The sequence below is a fragment of the Anomalospiza imberbis genome, chromosome 3 (assembly GCF_031753505.1).
Source record: "Anomalospiza imberbis isolate Cuckoo-Finch-1a 21T00152 chromosome 3, ASM3175350v1, whole genome shotgun sequence".
NCBI classification, from domain to species: domain Eukaryota; kingdom Metazoa; phylum Chordata; class Aves; order Passeriformes; family Viduidae; genus Anomalospiza; species Anomalospiza imberbis.
Window position 1 is genome coordinate 78,319,995 of NC_089683.1, and position 19,775 is coordinate 78,339,769.

The following is a 19,775-nucleotide window of genomic DNA, read 5'->3' on the forward strand; positions in this document are numbered from 1 at the left end:
AGAGTTGTAGCCACGGCTGACAAGGATCAGGATTCTGCTCCAGGACTGTAAGTTTCATGATTTCCGGAGCTGATTTAAAGGCAACTGCAATTATGAAAATCAGAAATTATGACTGCCAACAATTTAAAATGAGAGAAAGCCTCTCCAGTCAAAAAATCCTGAATGAAGGCCATATGTAAGTTCTTAGCGCTGACTGGCAAAAACACCAGTGGGTTTTTTGAGTGTTCGCCAGTTTTGTGAAAGATACAATACATAGCATCTTTAGGGTCTGCAGGAATCTCTTGTGATTCTTTACAGTTCAACTCATCAAGTAATGACATTTTCATCTTCAGCATTTAAAGAAGCTTTTCCAAGCCAAAATTGTACAGCTCTTCAGTCTTCTCTTGTCATCTATTACCATGTATCTTTCAAAGACTAGAATAGATTTATACTAATTGATTTAGCTCTTCTCAAAGATAGGGCTAATAAATTGAACTTTCACACCTGCTACCTTTTCTTAGGCTTTCTTAGTCTTAAAATGAGGTGGGCTTTTTCCCTCTGAAAGAATTTAGGATTCATTTCTATTGCAGAGAGGATCTCAGTTACTTGACAATACAATTAGGTAGAACAAAGTCTTTTTACAAATAGTTAGTTAAGCTGAACAAAAAATTAACAGAAGCAGCTTCAGTATTTCTTCACAATTTAATGTGGGGTTTGTAAAGAAAAAAAAAAAAGAGGATCCATATTTATAACTCATCTATTAAAAATGTTTGTTTTGACGCAGCATCCAAATCTTGTCTTGTCTCTATGATCTCCAGCTTTTCAAGCAGGCTGTGCCTCAGGATTAAGTTCTACCCTGTTCTGGAGAAACTGGGGAGTTTTCTTAACTTATGTATGTTTTATGTTGCTATTAAGAGATCAGCACATCAGGGAAGTGGGGGGGTGTTCCTCCTTTCTTTTAAAACTTGTTTGTACAGATGAGCTGAGGCTGAATTTGCATTTAAACTAAACAAACCTCTTTAGCAAGTAATTTTATTGTATATGACTCTTTCCAAATGCTTCCACCGCTATTTTTTTTTTTCAAGTACCCATAATAATGTCAACAGACAGGTAGCTTATTATTCACATTACAAATAAAAATCATGAACTAGTTTTTGAGTGAATTCTCTAAGAAGCATTTTCTGAAGGAGAATATTTATCATATTGTTGAGAGAGCGCCTAGGGATCCTCAAAGCAGGGAGAATTTCTCTTTATTTTTTAGTAAATAAATGTTTGATGGTTTGTCTTGTGTATTGAATGAAAAAGAGTTAATGTGGCCATCTAGTTAGGTATATGTGTCGAATACTTCATTAGCTAATTTTCACAGCTAAAAATCCCCATGCTTTAAAGTATCTTTTTACTGTCCGGCTGTGCAATAATCTTCAGTACATGTTAGCCTGTATCATGAAAGCTTATCTTCTCAGCAAATGAGGCTTCAAGTTCTCTCTCACTGGTAAAGTAGTTTAGCTCTATGCCAAGCTGGAAAACTTCACCCTCCCCCAGGGGTAAATAAAATCCCTATAAGCAAGAGTTCAAGTTGAGCAAGTTCTTCACTAGCTACTCTTTCCATGAGTCACACACTTCTCTTCTGCAGAATCTGTCCAGCTCCTTGTCTCAGTGATATAAGATCAGCATAATCTAAATTACCCTTCATAGCTGAAAACAATACTAACCCCTAATACTAATGAGAATAAAAGCCCTCTGCAGTAACAACCCAAAATCTCCTCTCCTTTCCTTCTGCAGTTTTTTTCACTCTCTTATTCTTCTTGCTGTTTTGCCTAGGTCTGGCTCTCTAATCAAAACAACATGCTTACCTTCTCACACTGATTACTTCTAAAGCAGCCACTAATCTTCTTAAAGTTTTTCAGTCAGGGAGTTGCTCTTCTTTTCTTATACTTTCTGATCATGTCTCTGTCAGGAAATGATGCCGTTGGCACGTGGTCATTCCTCGCAGCACTCCAGTGTACAAGGCTTAGACACAAACCAGCAGCAGTGTGGTAGAGGACGCATAACCTGGTTTCAAGGGCTAGCACTGCCTGTTAATGTTCACTTCTAATTTGAATAAAGGTCCTTATACTGGGGAAAAGCTAATGCTCTGAGCATACTGTCTGATCCTATAATCAACCAGTCTTGCACAGTCTTAACAATTGTCTTAACAGTTATATACAACCATTGTTTCCACAGTGTAATTCCAGCGAGAACTATAAATAAGAAAATGTTTTTACTTTTGTGACTTAGTAAACCAGAAACACTGACTTGGAGAATAACCTATTTTATCCAAAGAGGGACGTAAACTACAGTGATTTGCATCTTCTAGGCCTAGGTGTTATTTTAGGAGGCTACATGAGAAACCTTTCTTCAAAAGGAAGAAAATAACATTCAAAGTAACAGAGAATGCTTAAACTGAAAATGTGGATGAGCAGCCATGAGTTAGTTTTCATGGTAGTGCTGAATCTGCATATTGCCAGCCCACCTGAAATACTGTGCACAGCAAGCAGAGCAGTCCCAAGGGGGACTTTTGATTTTTATTGGGTATTATGGTGATACATGCCCAAAAGTTTGTGTGTTGTCAAGAGAATCTTTTCAAAGATAATAATCCCACTGAACTTCTCGGAATGTTCTCACGGTTTCATTTTCCAGGATATCTCCAGAAGTGTATTTGGTGATGTATAGGCATTGTGGAAGATGAATGACATTCTCCTGACCTTCATTAGCAGGTTAAGCCACTAGGTAGCCTGTTGAGTCCAAAAGGAGTTACATCAATATTATGGCTGCATAAACCTGTAATTTAAAGATGTTTGAAGTCACAGGATTACGAACATACTGAAGTAACAGAAACTATGGCACAAAACACTTTCAACTGCAGGCAATTAATTATTCTCTGTTTATATCTTTGTTTTACTAGGTCCTTTTTCTACCTATATGTTTTATGGTATACAAGAATGAATCCATTAGGATTTTTATATAAGACACGCTAATGTACTTAGAGGAAAAAATCAAAGCCCCATAATAGGTTTTGCTTTATTTTGAAAGTACAATGGTGTGAACGCCAAGGACATGGTTTAGGTTCCCTTTTATCGCTTTAGAGTGCAGTCTGGCTTTTGAAAACCATATACATAAATATGACTGGATAACCTGGAGATAGGAAAGCACTTGTTTAAACAGGCATGCCCACAGCACCACAATTTATAGAAACAGAGCTGGCACCATGTTCTGACACAGAAATTTAGGGTTGCACCACACTTACTGAACAATTGCTCTAATGTTTGAAATACAATGGCTACACTGTTTTGTTTCCAATTCTTTAGGAAAAATCAGTAGACATTTCTTTGGTACCATAGAACCTCTCTAGATACTATAGAAAAGTATTCAGTATATTATTTCTCAATTAGCTGTTACTTATTATACTCTAAAAAAAATCTTCAAATTAAAGCTTAGGCACAACTAACTGGCACTTAGGGAAAAATCTTTGAAATTCAGTGGAAATGCTTTAGTAGCCTGTGGATTCAGAAGTGGCAGGTGGAACACAAACAAATAAAAAACGGCTAAGAAAAATCTCTAAATTACATATACCAGTTTCATTGTTATAAGCCAGCAAGTCAACCAAGCACTTTGTTTTATGAGGTGTTACAGAGTCAGAGGAAAAGGGGTTAGGGGACTGTACCAAAAAGTAACAGTGCAAGGTAATGGAGAAAAAACCCCACATTTGTCCCTGTTAGAAGCCAATTCCCTGTGCTGGTTGCAGTTGTGATATACTGTGATATACTGTATAAACACAGCCTGGTGCTCCTCAGCCCAGAGAAGCTGACTTGGAAAACCCGACGTGTTTTCCCAGCTTAGCCTCACAGCTTCCCCCTCCATAACTCTGACATGGATCACAGTCCAGTCACTTCTGCATATGGCCACTCTCAGTGAGCAGCTGTGGAACAGAAAGATTTTGGTGGCGTGTTGATTCCAAGCTTATTTCTTGATGGCAAATCATACTTGCTGGTCTCCAAAACTGGTTTTGTCATCCCGACTCAAGGAAAGCACCTGTGTGGGACAAAGGCATGGAGCACACAGCTGCCAGAAGGTATGATAGGTACTAACCTCTAAGGAAATCTCTGTGGGGCTCTAAGAGAAAGAAAAGATGCTTAGCTGTTCAAAATTACATTTTTTTGAAAGACACTAAAAAAATGTGAGTTAAAAAGTGGTATTTTCAGCCTTGGTCTCTGCTGCATTTGACTCAGGCAGACAGAAATTTTGAAGGAGTTACAGGAATGCTACAGCAAATTTTTTTTCTTATATTTCAGCAGTTCTCAGCAAAAATGTCAGCTTATCTAGGTTTAAGCTGACACTGCTGTGGCTCGTTGTATCATGTTCATTTATACCACTGTCTAGTTCTATTAAGCAGCTAATAATAGTTACACCTATGCAACACTTCTCATTTATAGACTTCAACACACTGGCACAGCTGTACCCCCATTTTACACAGGGGAAAAGTCAAGGAAAGCAAAGCCAACACTGGACTTTCTAACGCACACAGCAGTTTGGGTGGCAAAAGGATGTCGGATATTACTTGGTTTTTTCCCTGGTGTGCTGGAAAAGGGTTTAATTAGGCACAGTGGACTTCAAGTGTGCAGCCATTTATGGGGCTGAAGGCTCAACAGGGTTCCCGTGTCTCGCAGGCACAGCTGGTTGTGTTTTGGGGGCAGGGGCTCAGCCTGAAGTGTGAAAAACCCCTACTGCCAACAGCCCGGGGCACAGCACATCTGCTGCACCCAACCACAGCCTGCTCCCACCTTACAAGGACAAACAGAAACACAGAGGGGAGAGGCACACAGCCTCGGAAATGTTAGTGGCATGGGATCAGAGGGAACGTGAAGGGGAGACTGTGAAAAGAAAAGGGGAAAGAGCACAAACTTCCAGGACAGCATGAGAAAATACATTCAGGGAAGAAGAGGTGGGACATGCTGCACCTCGTACATGTAAGTTTTGATTCAGCAAAGAATATAAGCATTGCTTAAGTGTCCTTTTAAATTTGAGGAGCTGGAATACAAAGATGCCTGAGCTTTGCAGTCTTAACACTTTTCCACTCATATGTCTCTTTTCTTGCCCTGTCCTGGAAACATTCGCGGAATTATAGTCCAGTTCTCCTGAATACCATGCTCAGGTAAATGGAAGCCTAACAGGACAGGAAGCAGCCCCTTTCATTACACAAGAACAAGAAGGACCATAAAGCAAGATCCCAGGGTGAGACTGCCAGCAGTGCAGTCCTTATTGTCAGGAGCAACCCAATCAGCCCTGGGGCACAGGCATACCAATGTCATTTTCATAGCCTCATTTTCATTGCCCCACCACTTTGTGAAGCTGACACTCTCTTTTAATTTCCAGCCTCCATTTATGCACCACCACTTTATGCTGACTCCCTGCTTTCTATGTGAGAATTTTCTTTCCACCTTAGCAAAGTTCAGGCTTTTCCTGAGTGGATAACATGTATGTCGAGTTATCTGCAAGACTATTAGCACTTCACTTACCGATTAATAACAACTTCTATGTTTATACAGGGCTTTATATCCAGTGTACTTCCTAGTACCTTGTAATTGTTAATATAAATTTCTTTTACAGAGGCGTAGACAACGGTCGTGTCTTAAATCACTAAAGAAGGTGTGATGTTTAAGAATTATTAACTAGATCAATAGATTTATCAGTTAAGCTTTAGCCTTAAAAAAACATTTAAATAACATAGACTTAACGTTAAGACTTTTATCATTAGATATATTAGAGAAAACACACTTCAATAACATTTTAGAAAACACCGAATATTAGAATGTTTAGTCTGACAGTGAAGCTTATCAGTTTAAGAACTCATGAAATATTGGCATACAGTTACTGGAAAATTAATCACATCCTGGCTCATGTATTGAACATGAAATTCACACTGGACCCCTCTATTGAAAACAAAATACTTTTTATATGGTTTAAGTTTTAAGGGATTCGTACATTTACCAGTTCAACTGCTAGGTAAAAAAAAAAAAAAAAAAAAATTAACAATGAGCAGAAGTATACTCTAAGGATAAGCTATCAGGTGTCCAAATACTCAAAAAAAATCATAATCTGACTCTTTCTAAAACAGTTTCAGAAAAGTCACAGCAGCTGTTAGGTTCTGATTTCCTTTCAAAATTAGATTATTAATTTAGATACAACTAGAAGGTAAATTTGGCTATACCAGTTTAAGTATCAGTCTTCATATAATGTTATTGTTCCCTATTTTGCAACAATTCCCTAGTTACAAAGAAATTCTAAGTTGCTGGAAAGCTGTGCCATCGGACAGCTGGCTCAGCCAATCAAAACTAGGATTTTCTTTTTAAAGTTAATATTGCCATTCATGGCCATGGGCTGCGTGCGGCTCTAACCCAGCTGTTCAGGATAACAAGGGAGCACACAAAGGCGTGTTTCACCCTTTCAAACCTTGCTGCACTGCTTCTGCTTAGCTTTTGCTTTGGAAAAAGATGGGAGGGCACGTGCTTTTAGCCAGGACACAGCCCTGGGAGCTGGATGAGGGGACACACCAGGCTGGAGCAGACACCTCCAAGGGCTCCCCTCCTTGCCAGGGCTGCTGCCCCCTGAACATCCATTCTAAGCAGAGAGCAAATTTCTGCCTACTGTTTGGAAAGGAGAAAACCAAATCCAGGCCCCTGCAGCAGTTTGAATCTTTGGTCACGTCTGAGCGAATGATCGCACAGAAGTGCCGTGATAGCTCTCTGCGCATGGGACGCGCGCATGGGAGGTACGCACAAAACCCTAAAAATACGAGACTGTAAATGTACTGCAGAGTCAACAGTAAGTGAAATGTTTTCAGAAAACCCTAAAGGGAAGAATGGAAAAAAAGCAGACCAGCCCGCTGGGAACTCTGCTTTCCTAAGTCATAAAACCCTCAGTTTTCCGCGTCTGGAAAAGCTGTCCACAATGCTCAGAACAATATGCTTTTATTTTTAGCCTTTTATACCAAACAACCAAATGAGGAAAAAAATACCCAGTGTCAAATGTCGTGAGTGGGCAAAAGTACCATCTCGTAGTTAAGACAGATATGTTTTTAAAAGCTGGAGTTTGAGACATGAAATTGTTCAACAAAGTTTACAAGTAAATTTAATATTTCAGGAACATGTTTATTTCTTTAACTAAAACACGTTTTAAAACTGCTTTAGTTTTTTATGCCATGTGTAAAAAATATTTCATGTTCTTCACTTTGAATTTCACAAAAATTTAGAATCTTAAAAAAGTCCTGAAAAATGGACATGCCAAATGTGTTGTTAATAAACAAACAAAAAATTATTTTGTTGAATAAAATGGCTTGAAATCAAGCTAAACTTCCAAAGTGGAAAGGAAGATACATTTTTTCTTCTTTTTCTGAAGGCATCCAACAGTGCAGGAATGCTTTGTTGAAAATCTAAAGATGGACAAATAATCAAAAACTTGGTGGAGCAGCAGACTGTATTAATTAAACCACAATTAACTTTGTGGCCGTATTTGGTTTTGCATGGTCGCGCAGTATATTCATGCATATTGTATCTAATCCTGCTATCACCAGATAGACAAAACTCCAGACACCAGGAATTTGGTTTGGCTAAGTCCAGCACAGTGACTTATTTCAGATGCTGATCTGTTTCTTAAAAAGAAGCATTGTTACTTTACCCTGTATATTCTACAGCCCAACTCAGCTGAGGCTCAGCTGTGTGGGCGTGCTCAAGGCAAACCTTCAGACAACACCCAGCTATTGCAGAAATTTATAAAGATGTTAATGAGGCTTTGCCTGGGTGTGTTGCTGTATCTGCATCTGAACTGGGTCAGACACTGAAGCTCCTGGGCACCCTCCCAGCTGCTCACTGTTGTTTTTTCTTTTTTTCACTGCCAGAGGTCACCCTCTTTTGAGATCTGCATCTGTCACTGTATGCTTAGGCTGACACTGTGAAATGACAGAATTGTCACTGTCATGATTGCTTTATCATTAGTATCTCTCAGTAGGTACTCACATTACAGACAGTGAAGAACAGAGTGAACTGACTTGGTCAGTGGGCTTGTTAACACCTGCACCCACCAGTGTGGCTCGGGCTGCTGCAGGAGTTCAGAGTTTACAGCAGCAGAAAGTCATTGGAGGCACTTCTCACCTTGAGGGGCTGGCAAATCCCTCTGGGTACATGAGCCTCTCTTTGCACCCTTCCTGAGAGACGGAGACCTCTACTCCAGCTCACTGGGCTGGTCCGTATTCTCAGCCCATGCTGTGCCATAAATGCAGACCCTCTCAAATGCCAAACAAAGGCAACCTTTTAATTTGGCACAGCACAGGATAGGTGTTTAGGAACAGATACAGATAGGGTTTCACTGCATTAACACCTGGGGCAGCGTTTCCCAGAAATCTAACAAACTGTAAGGGGAAGAGGTGATAAGAGGCAGGGTAGTTTTGGCAGCCTGCCACCACAAACTGATGTATGCTGAATTTATGTCACAGGCAGATCCTGTGCAAAGGTCACAGCAAGCTAAACATTAAAAATCCAAAAAGGTCCTTGCACAATTAACATTTTAAAAATAATGTATATTATATAAACTGCTGTGATTAAAAGAGGCCAGGAACAGGGAAAGGTAGCCTGCAGCCAGGATCGTGCTAATTAAAGTATACAATAGAAATATTAATCAAGTGAAGTTAAGGGTGGGAAGCAGGCAGGAAGAAGAGGGAAGACATGACATAATCCCCTTAGTACCATGTGATATTCCAGTGCCCAGAAAAATGGGACAGGCAGGCAGAAAGAGAGCAGTCCTGCCATCCTGGCTGGGAAAAGCTGTCTGTACCAAGGCAGGGGTACTGCCTGGGCTGAAAAGCCACAGACAATGTCTCTGAGTGCCCACAGTGCACACCACAGCTGGGGTACTGTGGCCTGCAGCAGCATCACAAGCCCAGGAAGGCCTTGAAGAGGATGCTTTCCAAATGTAGTTTTAATAGGGAGTTTTGTTTTACTTTTTCCTACCTTGATATTACAGACTGTCTTTAAGGGAAAATCTCACTGTGAGTAACCTCACACACTAAAGCTCTCTGTTCCTGCGAGCATGGCAATGTTCAAAGCTTTTCCTGTAACCAGTGTTCCTATCTATATTTTTCAGGATACCTTAATGATAATATAGTCATCCTCCTCTTAGTCACAAGGCTGTTTGGGAGATGGTATCTCTGGGTCTGAGGTGGGTGAGCATCTGCCAGCAGACTGCTTTAGCCAGGAAAATCCTCTGGCACAGAGGGTGAGTCGGGAGCCTGCCAAGTACAGAGCACTACAAGGGAGTTTATAATGAAGCAATGAAGCCTGCGCATGCTTCTGCCTTCGTTTGCTTGCTGCTATGGAGGATCATCCTTATGTTACAGCCCATCTTCTGGCTTGTTTTGTTTAGATCTACCAGCTCAACTCAACTTCCTCTTCTGTCCTCAGCTGATCTGGGCACTTCTATTGAATAGAAGCTGGGCACTTCTATTGAAAAATCCTTTTTGTCTTTATTCCCTCTTCCTCAGTACCACCCTCGTGTGTGGCTGTGAAATTCCTTACTTAATTCTTTCTGTCCCTTGATTGTGACATCTTTATCAGCCTGATGTTCAGGATGCTGGGCATGCAGCACACAGCACCTTGTGGCTGAATTTCCCTGGCAGGAGCCTGGGGAGCTGCCAACAGTAATGATGAGGAAGAAGGATGGAGAATCTCAGCCAGATTCTGTCACATGAATACACTATCTTACAGTAATTAGGAACCTCACAGCAGCTTGGATATACATGCCCTTTACACTCTGCCCACTACTCACTTGCATACTCTATTTTTCTTTACATTTTTTTTCACTGATCTTTTGAACAGTATTTTGGAGCAGCTCTCAGTACCAGCAGTAGGATAAATAGAGTAGTCCTGTTCAACTTTAGTTAGTAGTTTGCAGCAAGGATAGTATTCAAATATCAGCTCTTACTATCATAATTACATAAACTTTCTTGAATGCAAGCACCCAGTCAAAGGAATGCATATACCCATACCAAAAGTTCTTTCAATACCTTTGCTGGCATCTGTTATATATTGCCTGAACAAAGCAAGAGAATGGATTCTTTGAGCCATATAGCCATTCATACCTAAGGTCTTTGTTTCTGGGGCACAGGAATGAAGCTAGTCCCCAGGAGAAAAAAAAAAAAAAAAAAAGGTTAAAAAGACCTCAATGTAATCTTGTTTCCCTGCATGATTAACTGAGGTTGGAAAGAAAAAAAAGGGATCTCTTTCATGAGCCTTAGGTCATTGGAGACATATTGGAGTCATGCTGCTCTGTCAGCTGAACAGGAGCTCCCAGTGTGACACACTGCTAAAAGAGACAATGCTGCTCTTGGATACATGAGCAGATACCCAGGGGTTGTATCCAGTAGGACGGCTATCGGATGTCTGCACGCAGTCCTGAGCAAATATTGCTGGAATACTGTCCTGGCCTAGTGCCTGCAGTTCAAAAGGGATGCTGATAAATTATAGTAACTTCACAGAAAAGCCACAAGAGTTTTTAACTTGGACATGACCAATCTTCCTTTTCCTATAAGCTCCGTACCAAAATCATTGTTTGAACAAAAGCCAGCAATGGGGAATTCCAGGAATAATTAGAATAAGTCAAAACTGGTGCCCTAGAAATCCCACTGCTCACTGCATGGAAGATGAAACAAGGCCATGATAGAAGATGGGCTGGTCATTCCACCTCTTCCGTAACCATGCCACAGTCCTGGCATGAGTTGCACCTTAATACTTCCATTTTATGTAGCTGGAACACTGCTAATCAGTTACCTGGAAAATAAACATAATCTAGGAGAAAGCCCATTAATTATGACTATTTAACTCATCAAAAGGAGGTTAAGGACTGAGTTCAGAGTCTGATACATAAAAAAGACTTTGATAACAACTGTTTCAATTCAGTAAAGGAGAAGGACTCTGAAGGTTGAATATGAATAGTGCCTTCATTTCTTAAGGTGAAAAAACTATTTTTGAACATAATACAGCATTTGAAATTTTGAACAAGAAAGTTCCATAAAAGCAGCCATAATGTCATTTTCATTTTCTTTCTTAAAGCCATTATCCTCTTCACAACCCTGTGAGCAAGTATTGCTTACTCACCTTTTCTTAATCCTACATTGAAAAGAAGAAATAAAATTTTCATGCCCATTTCTGACTTTCTATTTTGGAAATACCTATTTATGACATAGAAATTAATTAAACTGGAATAAAAACCCCATACCCTAAACTCTAAGCAATCCAGCTACTCTGACAGCTCGTCTCTCTTCTGATGGCAGCACACAGCTACTGACAGTACAAACCTACCAGCACATTGTGCAGGGCCTTCTGACTTACTACAGAAAAAGACCCAACTGTTCCTTTGGCCAGGATGACTCCTGCTAGCAGTTTTAAAATGTCACAGTGGATTAAGGCACAGAGTGGTTTTTTTTGCAGGCTAGAGGTATGCAGAAGAGCTACTAGGAGATGAAGAAAAGCAGGGGATTCTGGGAAGCCAACACTTGTATTACAAACTTTTGAATAACATTAAATGTATTTTTATGAAACAGCACAATCCCTCTTCCTTGGCTTCCTTAAGAATAGGCTAATAGGAATCACATGACAATGATAAGTGCTTCAGCAACCATTATTGTGGCTAGTGGGGTTTTAAAACAGCAACAGAATTATTGTATGTTACTATTAAATCCTCTTTGTCACCATTGATAGAATTGATCGAGTGCTCTTCAGCGAATAAACACACTGGTGAATGACTCTTTTTCTTGGTCAGCTGCTGTGTTGACAGGACTCTTTTATCCTTTGAGTGGCAGATGGTATGTGTGGCTGCTGGGAGGCAGCAGACAGAAAGTCAAGTCCAGGGCTTAGGGAACAGCCTAAGAAATGCCAGTGGAAGCTTGTGCAATGTGCAAGAATCAGCCAGATTCATAAGGGAAGGAGATGCCCTGTCTAGTGTCTGTTGAGACTGATTTGGGATAGCCATTGGGATTATTTCCTGATGACACAGTTGATTTCAAAGATGCTATAGTGATTTTAAACATTTGATTTCCCCAGCAGTTTCAGAAACTGTCTCAGCCTCCTGGAAATCAGATACTGCTGAAATACCTTGCCACAGAGGACAACACCAACACAACAGCAAAGGGAAATGCCACTTTTTCACATGCAAATGTATTATAGGAAAAGGAAAGTTATTAGAAGAGTCTTCCTCTAAATTTAAATGTTGCACATCATAACTCTCTTGTAAGTCCAAATGTTTGGGTATTCTTAGCACCACTCTACCAAAGTAAGTGGAGGCACTGAAACCAGTAAAATCAACCAATGCTTGCTTTCTGTACCTCAACAGATCCAGTATGTCTGTGATTTCCAGTGATCAGAGAAAGAGCAGCCTGTGAAATTAAACAGGCACTTTTTCCTCAGCAGTAACCTTTTGTCTCCCATTTCTCCCTAAGGCACTGTCCTGCCTCCAGCAGCAGGCCCAGCCCTGGCATTCCAGCACCATCTCTACTCTTGTGTGCCAGCTGGGCAGGGAGAGTTGGTGCAATGAATTTTGCAGCTACTCTCTGTGTGCACCCGTCAGTGCCACTGACCACATTCCTGGGACCTGACACACACTGGAACACCTCTCCTACGCATTTTTCTCCTCCAGTTTTGGCTCATTCCACTGGTTTTCTTAGAAAAATGAACTATGGTCATATTACTTTAAAATGTAAAGCAGATATTTTGGGCCCTCAGCAAAACATCTTTAGAGTCAAATACTGTCGAAAAGTACAGAAGATATTTTGACCACCAGAGGGGGCCTATATTGTCCCAAATTCAAAGTAAAACCAGAAAAGCATGTTTTGGGAGCGAATGAAAACAGGAAGTATGTATTTGAACTAGGGTAGCACCTACAGGCATGAGGTAATGATCCATTCATTCCCTGAGATGAAGGGAAAACAAGTTTGCGTGGGGTGAGCAGGGAGTGCTATCTGGTACCCACTCCACCAGCTGTGCTCAGAAGGTATTCTACAGAGGCAATTCTTGAGGAATAATACGAGTTTTTCTGTGAATCTATAGGTGAAATACAATGAGATTATTGTGGCTGTTGCTTTTAATCGCTGCCTCCTCCATGTGCATTTCAGTAAAAATAATGCTGTAGATGCAAGTCAAGTTTTCAAGGCTCTTATCATACGTCATGGTATTAACATCTCTGTCTTAACTTCAAATGGGACATTTTTAAAACACCAATATTTTATCAATATTTTGCACAGATATAAGACAGGGTTAGGTATCCCAGTTAAAGTACAAAGAATAGACTTCGGAAATACAGTTTCCAGTTAATACTTCTAATTATAATGAGAAATCCTACCACAAAATTTAACATGTAAGACTGGCAAAGCCTAACAGAAGGTTTTTTCACCCTAAGAAAATGAACTGATCTACAACTGAGAGATGTACCTACTTAGTTATTGTACCGTTTATCTCAAAAGTACTTGTTTTCCCTTTGTCTCCACTTTGCTTTTTTTATCTGTGTAGAACAAATACAAACCATGTGTAATGCCATACCCCATACTTGCAGTCTAAAGCAACTTTCAAAATGCATTCATATATCATCATACTAATAACTAGGCAGCAGAAATTCTAATCCAGCATTTAATGCAAAAATTCCTGTTTATGTTCTGTGACTTTTAGAGCAGACCATCTGTACAAAACAATAGCATTAACACTACCACAAACAATTTTAAAAGATGGGATAGTTACTGCTGTTTGAATAGGAATTGACAATCTTGCATGTTCTTGCTTGGAAACAGTGTTCAAAGGAAAGAAATCTTCCAGCTCAAAGCCTCATTCCTAGAGTCATCCAATAACACATAAATAGGACCACTTAGACACAGCATTTGTCCCACACTCTAACTTATTCATCTATTTGTAGCGGATATGAGAGCTTGTGGGTGGCCTGACATGGTCCTCATTCAATTTTATTTAATTATTCACTTGATTTCACTTGAAAGAACTATTAAAATGGCATCTTAATTGCTCAGTATTATCCAGAATCTTTTTCAAAACCCATAAACTGTCAGTGATTAAAAATGATGTCACTTTTCTGAATTTCCTATTCAGAGCGGAAAAGAAAAAATCTCCATCCAAGCCAAAATAAATACATAAAAATACACAGCCCTTGAGGAGGGGGCCAACTCTTTCCTTCCTCCTATGCTGCACTTCTGCTGTGAGCAGGATTTCAGGAAAGCAGATGAAGCACTACAGCCATAAAGGTTTAGGCAGGAGAGGAAAGTCACATTTGGCATCATCAGATCCCGGATGATGGGGTTTCACAGCCACAGCCCACTCCATCCCCCAAACACGGAACACTGCCACCCCGAGGTAGATGAAAGGTCCATCCAGCCCAATATCCTGCCTTAGACGGCAGACAAAGGCAGATGCTCAGGAAAAGAATATAAGAACAGGGTGCATTCAGAGTGACTCCCCCTCCACACACCCCCCTCTCTTAATATCCTCTGTGTTTCCGACAATCAGGAGTTTAGGGATTTCCTGAGCCAGATGTTGCATCTGGACCACTGTTTTTAATAATCAAATAGAAATAGAGACCCTCTTCTACAGGGGCTTGGCTGTAACTGCAGCCAGCCCAACACAGTAGCAGCCACAGTGAGTGGCTGTACTACTTCCCTGAATCTACAGAACATTTCTTCCTGTTTCTTTCTACATAAAAATGCTGTAAGTTCAGGATTAGCCCTAAGAAGATGCCATTGGACTTTATAAAGACAGATTATCCCATCAGTAGTCTTATTAAGAAATCTATTAGTTGAGTGGAAAGCCCTGTTTTTACATGCACAAACACATGAGCTACATCTGCAAGCAGATGTTAACTGCAAGACATACGGAATCTACCCCTTAAATATCTTACATATCAGAAAAAATTGGTTAGCTATTTGATTCAAGTGTACTTCAATCTGTCTGGGAACTGGAAAACTAGGAAAAAATAGATAAATGTTGGTATAGAAGCATGGAGCATTAGTGCATTGGGCCATAACTTCCCCTGAAGTGCTGCAGATTCCTTGTATAGCAGATATCACATAATGGCTATGAGGACCAGCTCTCATGGATCTAAAAGTTAGATTAATTTTTACCTTTGGAGAAGGGAGGAAGGCAACAGAGAATAGCACCTTCTGTTTTGTGCTTGATGTCCATGCATAGCTTTGCCTTTTCTTTGTTTAATTAACCAATTTGAAAGAAAAAGTGTCTTTTATTTCTGCTTTAAATAAAATAATCTCCCTTTCTTCGCCTGATCAAATGACACACACTTAAAAAAAATATTTATTTTTATAGAGTTAACTCAAAAATAACTGAACTCTGGAACCTGGCATGCAAATAGTTCTAATGTTAGTGTACACACATGTTCAAGCTCGATCACAAACTGAGTAAGATAAAAATAAAGGTGTTGGCAATTCTGAATATGGCTGCTTGGCATCTGTTAAGACTTTTAGAATGTCCTGATTTAACTTCCCCATATTTTGTGACTTGACACAGATACACCTGCCTGATCTCGATGCTCAGAAGGCTCTGCAGAGGCAGCGGACAATGAAGGACAGCGATGCCTCACAGTTATCCCAGCAGAACCTTGAGGATAGTGAGGGAAAAGAAAGAAGAAATTGCCTAAGCACAGACACACTGGAGAGTGCTTTCTTCGAGAACTGCAGCTCCCAAATACTTTTGTTGCATTTTGCTACTTTAAGCTCTGCAGTTGACTCTTTGGATTGACTCTAAGCAGTTCCAGTCTCTCAGTCCCACAGTGTATCACAATATATATCACACCACATTCCATTCCAGTGAAACAAGAGCATCACTGACTAGTTGTATGATAATTCAGCTCCTGATTCATCAGTGTTTAGTTACATCTTCAAGAAAGAAGGATCTCGTTTACATCTCATCCTTCAAGAAAGAAAGATCTAATTTACATACCCAAGTGGCTTGCTTCATTGGAGTTTAGTTTGGAGTTTACCTGCTCTGAAACCCAAAAGCCATAAACCCTAATGCCCCTCAACTGGAGTTTCCAGTACTTTGAAGCTGCCTAAGGGAGACTCAAAATTGAGACATTCTCCCAGCATCAGGGTCAGACATTCCATTAGGTAAGGATGTGCAGGTCTTCTCTATTTCTCCCTTTCTTTCTCAGCAGCCTTTAGAGAAGTCAAATATCTTCAAGGAGCTGGGATCCTCTCAAAACTCTTGCTGTCTCATGGAGGCAGTGGAAATAATGTTTGCTGTCTTTCAATCTCCACCCCTTCTTATTTTGCCCTTCTGCCCAAACTTTTCTGCACTTCCCCCACAATCACCAGTTCTGCCATCCCTGTGCAGCAAGGGAGTCTGTCTGCATGGCAGGAAAGGGAGGACAATGCAGATAGAGAAACCAAAACTATCCTCTTCCATGGTCCCCCTTCAATTAACAATGCCCATCTTGCCCATCACTTTTAGCAAGCTTGTTACTTTTAAATGTTAGTAACTGAGGTCCTCGTTGTCAGTAAATTATTTTAAAGTCATGAGAAAGTACTGCTATATAAAGAGAAATTGTCACAGACTTTACACACTGATATGGTGAGTTAGGATTGCCAGAAATACCCAGCTGCACGTACCAGGCAGGGACTCCTGCTGGAGTCAGTATCTAACCTCACACAGGGGTGTGCACAGCACTCAAGAAGTGTCCAGCCTGAGCTCTGCTATACTTCTGCTGGGCTGAAAGCTAAACATTAATTCATTTAAAAGAAGAGAATGGACAGTTCTGGGTACCAAGGAGACACACACATGTAAGTAAAATAGGTACCGACAATCTTCAGAGCTCCTGAGATGCAATGCATCATCCACCTGCAAAGTCTTTTCTATCTTTTGAGAAAGTGCACTTAAATTATATCTCAATTTTCTGAGCATGAAGCATGGACATTTTCTCTCAAAAAGATACAAATATTGAAAAATTTCAAAGCATGTTTTAACTCTAAGTTGGATTTATCATAAAGAAATATGTCTGGTTTATAAATTAGAATTCATCTTTTCCTTAGGCATGAGTTAAAAACAGAAGAAATGGATCAGTTTCCTCTGTGCTTAGGTATGTGTATACATGGACACACCTACATACAAGAACAGCAGCCATAACGTGTTTTATAATTTAAAAAGCATCCTTCTCTGGGAAAGTAATGCCAAAAGTGGCTTTTCTCATTTCATTAATTAGAACTCAAATGTTTCCAATTTTGACATAGCTCTCCAGAAATGTGTGTTTCTGCCTATGACTTACCTGATTTACATTCCATGTCACTTGAAATTCAAGGAGTCATTCATCTTTACATCACCTACCGGCATGTGCTGACTGCAGACGCAGTCCTGCAAGCTTGCACCACCCCCATCAGTCTCAAGAACTGTTTTCAGAAATGCAACAATAACAATTCATTTCCAACAAGACAGTCCAGTAGCTGGAGTTGCACTGTAACCAGAACTGTCAGTGGAAGCAGCATATTTTCCAACTAAGAAACTGCTGATCGCTTCAGGCCTATACAAAATAAGGGGGAAAGAATAACCCCAGCTAATTAAAAACTTGCCTTGCAATATCATGCTAAAGATTTTTTTTAACTGTTTTTTTTCCCATTTGTTTCTTGCCAGATGTTAACAGGATTGCAGCACATTTGCACAGCTTACAGAGATTTTTGACTGCAAGGTTTAGAAGAGACATATAAAATGCATCTCCTACCCTCTGACACAATTTATTTTTAACTAGCCCAAGTGAAAGCACTAAAATTCCCTGCTCAGCACTTGAGGAATGAGTATCTGACAAGGAATGCAACACAATTGCCCCCAAATAACTTTGTCCTGACCCACCAAACACAAGGATAAAACAAATGAGATGGTTCTTGCCCCTCCTCCTTTTCTGAGAAGTCAGCATTCTCCACTGAAAATAAACCAGTGTCAGTAAGTGACAATTCTGGAATTCTCCTTGGGAGCTAAGTCCCAGCTGAGACACTAAATCACTTCATGAGAATGTGTCCTATTGCAAAACATTTGTAGCAGGGTCCCATTGCAGTATCCTTGGGTGCATTCCTTTTTTAATAAAATTGACATTTTATTCCACTTAGGCACATCATAAAATTGCCACCAAATAATACTTCATGGGGTAGTTCTGTAATAATCAAAGAGACACTCTGGGAACTTTATTCTAAATGTTAGTCCTAATCCTCCAGGCAAATACTAATGGATTGTAGCAATTTGGGTAGTCATTGGAGCATAAAAAATGAACTTTTTAAAATACCTAACGCTTGAAAAGCAAACAAACAAACAAACACAATAGTTTGCTTGTCAGAACACAAACAACTTCCCCACAAAACATCTGAGAAAGAATGAAAAGGCAGAAGTTTGGACAAATCCAGTTTAGTCATTGTGTGCGAGTCTCTGCCTGCAGTAGGAAATTTTGATGCTTTCCTCTTTTTTACTGACATGACTGCTGCTGCACTAAAGGATCGACAAAGCAAGCAGTGATGTATACAAGAGGAGACAGATTCAGCAAACTGAAAAGCATTCCCTGTTTTCCTGCTCCAGGATAGAGGACACCATAGTTGTCAGTAGATGGGTTAAACCAAAACTACTGAGAAACCAAAACTAGTGAAAAGCAATTTTAGAGACAAACATCCGCTATGTGACATGGCAAACACACACACAGCCGTGTTCCCCAGGTGAATGGCCCCATCTGCACTAGAGAAATGATGACACTATGCTCTGTGTGTTAACTTACCTTGTAGGAGGCAGAACCCTCCCATTTCAGTCACAGCCACACAGGTACAACTCAAATTCTACTTGTCACCTGAACTTTTCCAAACTTCCTCTGAACACAGAATAATACATTGTCTTGGAATCATTAGACAATTTTAATGTGTCCTTTTCTATTTAAGTGGTTGAAAACAAACAAGCAGACTGACCCACACATGCAACAAGACTCTAATTTCCCCATTTTTCATTGCATTCCTTTTCTTCCCTACTTTCAAATGACGAAACTGCACAATTTGATCTTTCCTTTTTGGAATGGAATGCTTGACCACATTTAGACCCTGGACAGCAAGACACCCCAGCTAACACATCCTGGGAGTCACTGCCGAGGTTCAGGCAGTGACCAGAGCTGCCCTATGGTCTGCTAGCTGACCTGGTCTCTTCAGAGCCACGTATCCCATACCATCCTGCAGCTATCCTGGCTCCCAGAGGCTTTTACCCATGAACCTGGGGGAACAGGGACATCAGATCTCCATGGAGTGCTGCACTGATAGACAGCTCCTGCCAGGTTTCTACTGGGAGCACTGGCCAAGGAGGCCAGACACAAGCTCAGGCTTTTTCTCAGGTTAGAAGAAAGTCAAGCCATATACAGTAAGTGCAGGACACAGCTTGCCCTTGTCTAAGTGGTCAGGGCAGTCATTTGGGAGGAGAGTTCTGGTCTTGGTAACTGTGCCAGAGATCATTTGTAGCTTCTTTATAATAAACAACAGACATATGCATATATACATATGCACACAGATATCCACTTAACTACCTGAGCTTTGGTCTAATGTCTGCTGAAGATGGGTACCCTCAGCTTAATGTGAGAAGTGGCACATTGTCCCAGTGAGCACCATTTGAGGGAGTCAGATCCATGTTTGCACCGGCCCGATCCAACTGGCTTCGTGTTAAAGGTGCTCAGCTTGCTGATTGCACTGGACCCTTCTG

The 19,775-nt window shown here is 40.4% G+C and overlaps 1 long non-coding RNA gene across 1 annotated transcript; it reads right to left on the minus strand.

Annotated features, from left to right (window-relative positions):
* Positions 1 to 1,245: 1,245 nt before the first annotated feature.
* On the minus strand, positions 1,246 to 19,202 carry LOC137471184 (uncharacterized). The gene is made up of 4 exons (XR_010997453.1): positions 18,817 to 19,202; positions 12,945 to 13,103; positions 10,750 to 10,835; positions 1,246 to 2,799 (listed from the first exon to the last, which is right to left on the minus strand). It is a non-coding gene; the product is annotated as an uncharacterized lncRNA (long non-coding RNA).
* Positions 19,203 to 19,775: the final 573 nt, after the last annotated feature.